This window comes from Argentina silus, assembly GCF_951799395.1.
Source record: "Argentina silus genome assembly, chromosome: 6".
NCBI classification, from domain to species: domain Eukaryota; kingdom Metazoa; phylum Chordata; class Actinopteri; order Argentiniformes; family Argentinidae; genus Argentina; species Argentina silus.
The window spans coordinates 17,294,465-17,303,435 of NC_139660.1; positions in this window are offsets into that span (position 1 = coordinate 17,294,465).

Here is an 8,971-nt window from a genome sequence, read left to right on the forward strand (position 1 = left end):
CATGTACATTTTTATAAAACTCTGCCCATCATTCTTCAAATGTACTCATGATGCAGTGATTGGATTTCTCTTTGCGTATAACAGGTGGTGCGTTAACAGTAGGGCACAACCCGAATGGACTCAATGTGTCATCTTGCCAGATCTGATCACTGTCAGATCACAGCGTGTGATCACACACTCACAGCCTCACACATGACCAGAAACACCTGACTCTGCTGAGTGTGGTTAGAGTCTCATGGGAGAATTTAAAATACGAGATAGAAACTATGTCTATGTCTTTGAAAGTTTGAACGGTTTCCAGATTTTCCACTTATATATGGATTTATCTCCCTCTCTCTTTGTTGACGCTTCAACTTTCCTTACTTGTCATTTGTATTCTAAGCCCTTTGTCTGTTAAGAATAATAATGACCTGCATCTTGTCCACTAGGGCTCCGTAGTGGAAGACAGAGAAAAAGGATTAGATGTAAAGGGAGAATGAGAGAAAGCTATAGTTCAAAAACAGTCCAACAATAAAAGGGGATAAGTGTGTACCAGGGGAGGCTGGTGGAGGTACAAATCGGAGGACGGGCTCATTGTAATGCATGGAACGGAATGAGGAATGGAATCAAACACGTGATACCATTCCTCATTCTGTTCATATGCATTCAAATGAGCCTGTCCTCCGATTGCTACCTCCACCAGCCTCCCCTGGTGTTTACTGTAAGTGTACACAATGAGACGGACAGACTAGTAACAGGATTGACCCCATTTCCTCTAACACCACACTCCAGGATAGAGCGTCATCCATCATAGATCCTCTCTATTAGTCTGCCACCCTGTCCCCCTGCTTTCCCTGTCTTGAACCATAGATCTTAAGCTAGCTTAGACAGCATAGACAATAAGCTAGCTAGCATGCAACTGGCTCAGGTATTACCTTGGTCATAAGATGCACTGTCTCTCAAGCTATCATCTGTTCCAGGGGAGACTGGTGGAGGTCGGAAATCGGAGGACGGGCTCATTGTAATGCATGGAACGGAATGAGGAATGGTATCAAACCCGCTGATCTGTTCAGGTATTGATATGGTGTGTCTGACAATAACACTGGCAGATTGTCAGAATGGATGACACAATAATAATGACCAATGAAATGAACAGATGAATCAGAATTTGCTTAATCTTGACGATATCTCCAAATAATGTGTTATTCTGTCGTAGCGTTTGGAAACTAGCTAAACTCCTCCCCATTAGCATGGTTAGCACGACAGTCACCCTTCATTCTCACCTACAGTGGGACTGCTTAGAATTCTAGACTTGGTCATTGACTTGGAATGTTGACAATCTTTTTCCACTGATGGCTCTATCTTGGCACACAGGAAAGGTGTGTCGAGAGATTAATAGAAGTATTAAATCAGTGATTGATTAGTTGATTTTGTTGACATGATGATATACAGTACGTAAGTATTTAAGGAGGGCAGGGCTCAGCCTTTGATGCCATTGAGATGTCATTGTATTGCTTATTAACCATTCATGTGTCAGTGTTTGAGATGGTGAAAAGCCATAGGAGTGATTGAAGTGTGGATGGTTTATGTTTTATGACTCATCTGAGTCATAACAGAGCGAGAGAGAGAGAGAGAGAGAGAGAGAGAGAGATGAGTTGAAAAAGAAAGGATGAAAAGCGGGCCAGGATACAGAGAAAAGAAGACAATAAGAGTGAAAGGTTGGGTGTGTGAGAGAGAAAGGGAGAAAGGGAGAGTGTAAGCCGAGACATTGTGTGGAGAGCTGAGAGAGCCCTTGTGAGTGCAGTTCCATTTCGGAATTTTCCTCCATTATATCATTCTACCATTATATCATGAGGAGACTCTATAGGAACCATATGTGTTCTGACGTACATTACTGCCATCTGAGAAGTAGGCAACTCTGATTGCTCTTTTTCCTGAGACATCTCACGTCATGGTCGACTACTAAGGGTTATAATTTGATGTGCCATTAGCCTAAATGAAAACTGTACAATATAATGCCATATAGGAAATGATATATTATCCAAATACAATTATTGCCTATATTTCCTGTACCATTGTTATGTGTTATGTTGTGGGTTTAAGCACTTGAATGCAATTTGACTAGTTCTCCCACTCTGTCGTAAAATGTATGTGGCCTTTTCCTTATGGTATATTTCTCAGGTTAGTCACCTTACCTCCCACTGGTATGTAGAAGGGCAGTAGGCCGGCCCTTAGCTGCAAAATGGATTCCCTCACACTCCAGGCTGATTTGTCACTCAATGTGATGACGTGGGACGGGCCTAAGAGCTCAGGTGCGACTTCATTGGAATTTATTTGAGTAATGGTTCCCATGGCGTTTGTTGCACAACAATATCTCTGTGCTGAATGGTTGTGCATGTTATTGGTATTTTGTGGTGTTGTTGTTTTCACTTTACTTTCTCAAAGAAATATGTAGACCACTAAAACGGGCAGGATGTTTTTGTTTTTCATGTTGACAGTACACATTGCAGATGTGTCACACCTAATAGTGATAATTAATGTTGACATTGGTGTAGAGAGAATAACCAAGGTGTTGCTATGATTGACACAATATTTTTCCTGGCAGAGATGTCTGAGGGATGGCTAAACAGCCTCTCTGCCAAAATCAACAATTTGTTGTCTTGACTGATGAATATTCTCATCAATTCTAGTCTGTTCTATTCCATTCTGTTCTATTCCATTCTGTTCTATTGGGATGGATGATTAACAGTGTGTGAGTGTTAGCTTAGTGAGTTGTGGTCTGTACGAACGTGGACTACGGTCATTTCATGATGCTGTAGTTTTCCTTTGGCCTATTTATCTAGACAGGAAGAGTGACTTTGTCTTATTCTGTGAAGGAACATGATAAACAGGGATTTTTACAACGTGACTACCTATGATGAACTGGGGTCAGTCCCAGTTGAATAAGGATGTTTAGGTGATAGACTGCAACAGAACGCTGCAGATGTAAGAGCCATTTTCTCTTGACTCAGATTAAGTCTACTCCTGGACCTGGACCAAAAAGCACTTTCAATGGAGATCTTCAATGGATCTGAGAAACCGGACGTGATGTTTTCAGTGCTCATCCAGGCCTAGAGGTCCTCATGTTTTGTGTTCACACGACAGTACAGTAAAATATATAATTATCTTCTCAAAAATCCACACAAAGAGAGAAAGATAAATACATTACTTTGTGATGTAGTGAGATTTTTTGTTTGGAGATTTTCAGTTTTGCTCTTTGCCTCCAGGGGGCATGATCCTCTGGTTAGAATTTATTTACTGCCAAGTCCCCTCCCGCTGGCATGCAGCTCTCTCTCCCTCTGCCTACAGTGAGGCTGCGACCACAGAGGTGAGCTGGGGGCTGGCGGCTGCTTCAGTCAAACTAATAAACAAATCAATCAAGGCTGAAAAACTCCTCACAACATTGGTGAACTTTTGAACGCAGCGTTGTAGCTACAGTAAACCAAGCAACGTATCTTTGTTCCTATAGGCAAATCAGGTTCACAGCACTGATGCAATAAAGAGTGTGTTTACCCTGCATAGCTAATAGGTGCTGATATTGATTTATTGCTGACAAGTGAAGCCAACAGATGAGAGAATATACTGTATTGCAGAATATACTGTATTGTATACCTACAGTATGTAACAGATGCATCAATGAATAAATTATGAATGAATTAAGGTGTTGCAGGGAAATTGATGACTTTAGTCTCGTAGATAAATAATCAAGCATCTATCAGATTTTTGACAACTAACCACTGATGGAGTGAGCTCACCCCATATGAATCAATTTTTAGTTGAGTTTAGTCAGAGTATCTGTGTGCGTGTTTCTGTTTGAGTGTCTTCAACATGGGTGTGGGGATATTTGAATTTGCATGCGAGTGAGTCTGTATCTGTCTATGCATGTATGCATAGCTGTGTGTGTGTCTTTATCTGTCTACATGTTTTTGACTGATTGCGTGTGTCTGCATGACAAAGTCTTTGCCTGCGTATGAGTGTATGCACGTGTGCTGGACAGTATGGAGAAGATTGCTAATGACCACCACATTGGTCTGAATGATTCATTGTGGTTACATACTGTCTCTTAAATGATTGTTCTAAGTGGATCTCAATGCCAAGTGATTAAAGGGCATGCACAGAGCAAAGAACAACGCATGCAGCTTGTGTAGGGTGACAGGCAGGTCTACTTGAAGGAGAACAGAGCAGATTCTTTTTGTATGATGTAAAACATAATCCTCCTTTGCATGACCTTTTGGAGACCTCACACACACACACACACACTCTCTCTCTCTCTCTCTCTAAAACACCCCCACACACACACACACAAATACAAATGAGAAACCTGTAATCTTGTCACAGCCTGCAAACTTTCATCATTCAATGAAGTTAATTTTCAATCAATCATTAAAATTAAATTAAAAAAAAAGAATTAAAGAGTTTGTTGTGCCAAAGTCAAAAACTTAGGAGTGGATTCAGGGAGTACAGAAGAGGCATACAAACAGAAGAACCCCCTCTCCACTTGTGTGGATGATACAGACATGGGATTCTGAACTCTCCTGGAGCCCCCCCCCCCCCCCCCCGCCCCCCACCCCCCTCCCCTCTTTCTCCAGGTTACCCCACACACATGGCCCAAGTGGAGGCAGACCGATATGTCAACTGGGTCAGTAAATTTCCCTTCATCATTACACACATACGGTTGGGAAAGAAGACAAGGTCAGCGCAGGCAGGATATTTCACAGCGGAGGAAATACCTCTTAGCGGTTTGGTGGTTTTGTTGAACGTGCAGAGACCCCTGATTCACTCTCTCTGTTTGTGTTTGTGCGTCCATGCGCGTGTGTGGAGTGGGAAAAGGGAGTGACTCAGCGACCGGCAACCGGCAACCCCCCCCCCCCCCCCCCCCTACTGCTTCCTGTTATTACTTGTTATTACAGATGACAGATTTAAAATCAGAATTACTAATTTGACGTAATGTTTTTGTTTCTGTTAATGAGGGGGCCCCCTTTATAGCTCCCATAGGGGAAGAATGACGGGCTCTGACTCATGTTGTGTTGTAGACTAGACTCACCACTGGGAGTCACTGCAGGAACACAAAATACAGCTGCAAACAGAGTTCACTCAGTGGGTTAGGGATAAACCGCCATTGGTGATAGGCCACCCTGACCCTTGTCCTCGACAGACTGCATAGTATAGTCTCTAGTATACAGTGGAGGGACGTGTATTTTACACCTAGGCCTTTAATGCTATCCTCCCGCAATTAAACCGCCTTCGAATAACCTCACCATGACACTAGGGCTATAGGCTATTGTCATTGGACGTAACCACCCCATATTCACAGTGACAGTAAGTTTTATCGAGTGGAATAAAGTGAGATAACACGAGGCTCAACACCTATGAGAGTTAAAATACACTAAGTGCAGAGACATGAGTACATGGTAACTGAAACCATCAAGGATGTACCACTATTACGCAGTATGCCAGGACGCTGCATCACAAATAGACATTGCATAGCCCATACTGTTATTACCAAAGAAACATGAACAAACTTAGGTTAGGCAATTCAGGTTTGCAAACCCAGTGTGGCTCAAAACACCATATCCGTCGGTTGCAAATAACAGGCATTCCCAGCAATACAATTTGCAATGATTCAAGATTCAAGATTCAAGATTCTTTATTTGTCACGTGCATACAAGTATACAGTGAAATGCAAAAGTGACAGTGCCACAGAGTAGTGCAACAATACGTTTTAAAATAGAATAAAATAAAATAAAATAGAAGTACTAAAAAATATACAGTATGGACAGTATAAACAGTATAAACAATATGAACAGTATAACCAGTAAGCATATAAGTAAGCAATATAAATAGCAGATGGATTATGTGTGTGCATATGTGTTAAGATGACACATATGAGCAAGATGACAATGTGTCTGTCTACATGATTTTCCTAAGATGCTAATGCAAAATATATTTTTTTAACATTTCTTTCCAACTTCTGAGGTAGGCTTCATGATGCCTGGAATGTTAGGAATGTGACCAAATGTTTCTTCTACGTCTTGGGGGCACAGCTGGATTGAAGAGGTTTATAGTTTTAGAGCTGGAGGCTAGTATCACTGGAATTATGGCTGTACATTTTAACAAGATGCTTCAGAATTTGTGTTTGTCTTTATCAAATTTTGTTGAAGGCCAACAAACTTTAGCAAAATAAGATTTTGCTCATGGGAGTAGGGAGGTGTGTCCCTCTCTGTCCAATTAGGTAATTTCTTGACAATATCTTGTCTATTTTGTGTACACATTTTTGGCTTGTGAGTGCTAATTTTACAACTAGTGGCTGAAATGATACAAACATCCTGTAGCATCTCTTTAAAGATCTTTAGGAAATAACACCATTTAAGGGACAGATAGGCAGGAGTTCATAGACAGTAACTATGGATATTGTACATAGTCATTCACCCTGACTCAGAACTACCAGTATATCACAAACAGGTTGTGGTGGTGACTTTTGTAATGGGGTGATGTAACAGTATCAGCATGGTGACGCCGATAACAAACCCTGGTGTTTATGTCAGTCAGTGCACACCAAAACCAGCTGAGCTCTCCCAGATGTCCTCCACTGTCCCTTACAGCCACCAATCCCACATACCACACCCCAAACACACTCACACTCACAAGCATGTACACACACATACACACACACACACACCCACACATCCACAAACTACCAGAGACTTTCAAAATGGACAGAGAAGAGATAAATATCTTTGATGACAGTTTCTCTGTTTTCACAGGTGTGATGTCATATTCCAGAGTCTACCTTTAACTTAATCAGTACACAGGGCTTGCTCAATTAGCCAACACCGTTCTGTGGCTACATATTCTGATCTGAGAAGAAGCAGCTACAAATGTGTTTTGTGTATAATCGGTAGTCAAATATCATTTTGATTTCTCAGAACGCTTACCAAGCATATTCATCAAGCATATAAAGCATATTCATCTTATCAGAAACTTCCACACAGTCTTCACCTTAGCTGCATTTTCTCACATAACTAGTCAGGCATAAATATCAGGTTGAATGACTTTTAGCCTCCCTCCTGAGCGCAGTACACACAATGAATGCCAGGCCAATAGCACCAAATGTTTTGGTGTATGGACTGTATGTACGTATATTGAATATGTGTATATGATACAGATGTTTGAATCTGGCATGAAGTATTATCTGAATTTTACTACAGCCCTTTTGAGACAGTTCCACTTTATCATTCAAGTGAGTAAAAATTGCAGTTCCTCTGGCAGTGGTGGCAGAGGACGCACATCATGTGACCACAAGTAACAAGAAAGGAGAGTTAATGTTGAAGTAATGCAACTAAAAAACTCAAATCAATCTCCAAAATATATTCAAAGACAGTGTGCATTACCTAATCTTTAATTTTCGTTCATTCTCATTCCACTGATAAAATATAGACATAATACACTTTCTATGTAAGACCAGACTTTTGATTGTAAAATTGCTAGCACTTTGATAATATCAGGTATGTAGTAGATATGCAGATATGCAGTAGCTTCTCTGATCATACCCACTCAAAAAAGAACATTTAGGAGGACATCTGCTCTCTCCCTACATCATTCCCCACTCGCCGACCTCTAAACATACACAACCATGATGCTCTGCTCTTTAAAGCCCACGCTTCCAGGCCCTAAGTCAATTTCATAGCAAGGTAAACTAGAACACCTAAACAAGAAGATTCTCCTACACTTTTAACTTAAATGATTTATATATCTGTCCAACACAGAGGGGTTTCAAAGCCCACACTGTGTCAAAGGAGCAGCAAAGGACCAGCAACAGAGTCAAAGGAGCAGCAACAACTTGAAAATGTTTATGCTGAAGTAACAAACAACATGGATAACCTAATCACAGATTCTTCTGGGCTGGACGGCGGTTGGAAAGTCCAGATGGTGGTGCAGTGCTTATTTTCCATGTAGTTGGGGGTTGTGAGAGTGAGAGAGGGAGAGGAGAGGAGTGGAATGATTGTCAACTCCGTTGTCGCATCTCAGAGTTTCCGCGTTCCCTATGCATGCCAGATAAGTGCACTATGTCCCAACATTTGTTCCCATGACCGCATTTGACAGTTGATCATATCTCTGAATGATTAATATAATACTGGCATTGTGCTTGTGCTAAACATGAAGAGCCAAGAGCTGTACTCTATGGTGGGGTGAGTGGAAGCAAGAGGAGGCTGGTGGAGATAGAAATGGGAACACATCCTCCTTCCGTTCCATGCATTGCAATGAGCCCGTCTTGCAATTTCAACCTCCACTAGCCTCCACACAAACTGTTGCCTGATTGATGAGAGTGCGTTTTCTGTGAGCTGACTGGAGGTCATAATAGAGGAACCCTGTGGTCCCCAGGGTTGAGCTCAGTTCCTTTTCATGGATATCATAAGGCCATGAGTCCTTACAACTGACCCTAACTTCACCCTAACGTCAGTTGCCACTATAACCGCAAACAGCTCTACGCCCACCCCCATCCCCATCTCCATCCACACCCCCACCCCCACCCCCACCCCCATCCCCATCTCCACCCCCATCCCCACCCCCACCCCCACCCCCACCCTCATCCCCATCCACACCCCCACCCCCACCCCCACCCCCATCTCCATCCACACCCCCACCCCCACCCCCATCCCCATCTCCACCCCCATCCCCACCCCCACCCCCACCCCCACCCCCACCCCCACCCCCACCCTCATCCCTATCCCCATCCACCCCCACCCCACGCCCAACCCCATGGTCCTGACTCCTGTGTAAACTGTAATGTAATGGATGAGTAACATGTGGTCTGTAGTTGGAATACTTAGTATTGTGTAAGTGAGTGAATGGTGATTTTCAAGCTGTCATTGCAGGATTAACCTCCAACTATGTGTGTCATTCTAAGGCTAACAGAAGAAAGCAATAATGTGAAATTGTGTCATTTCTTGTA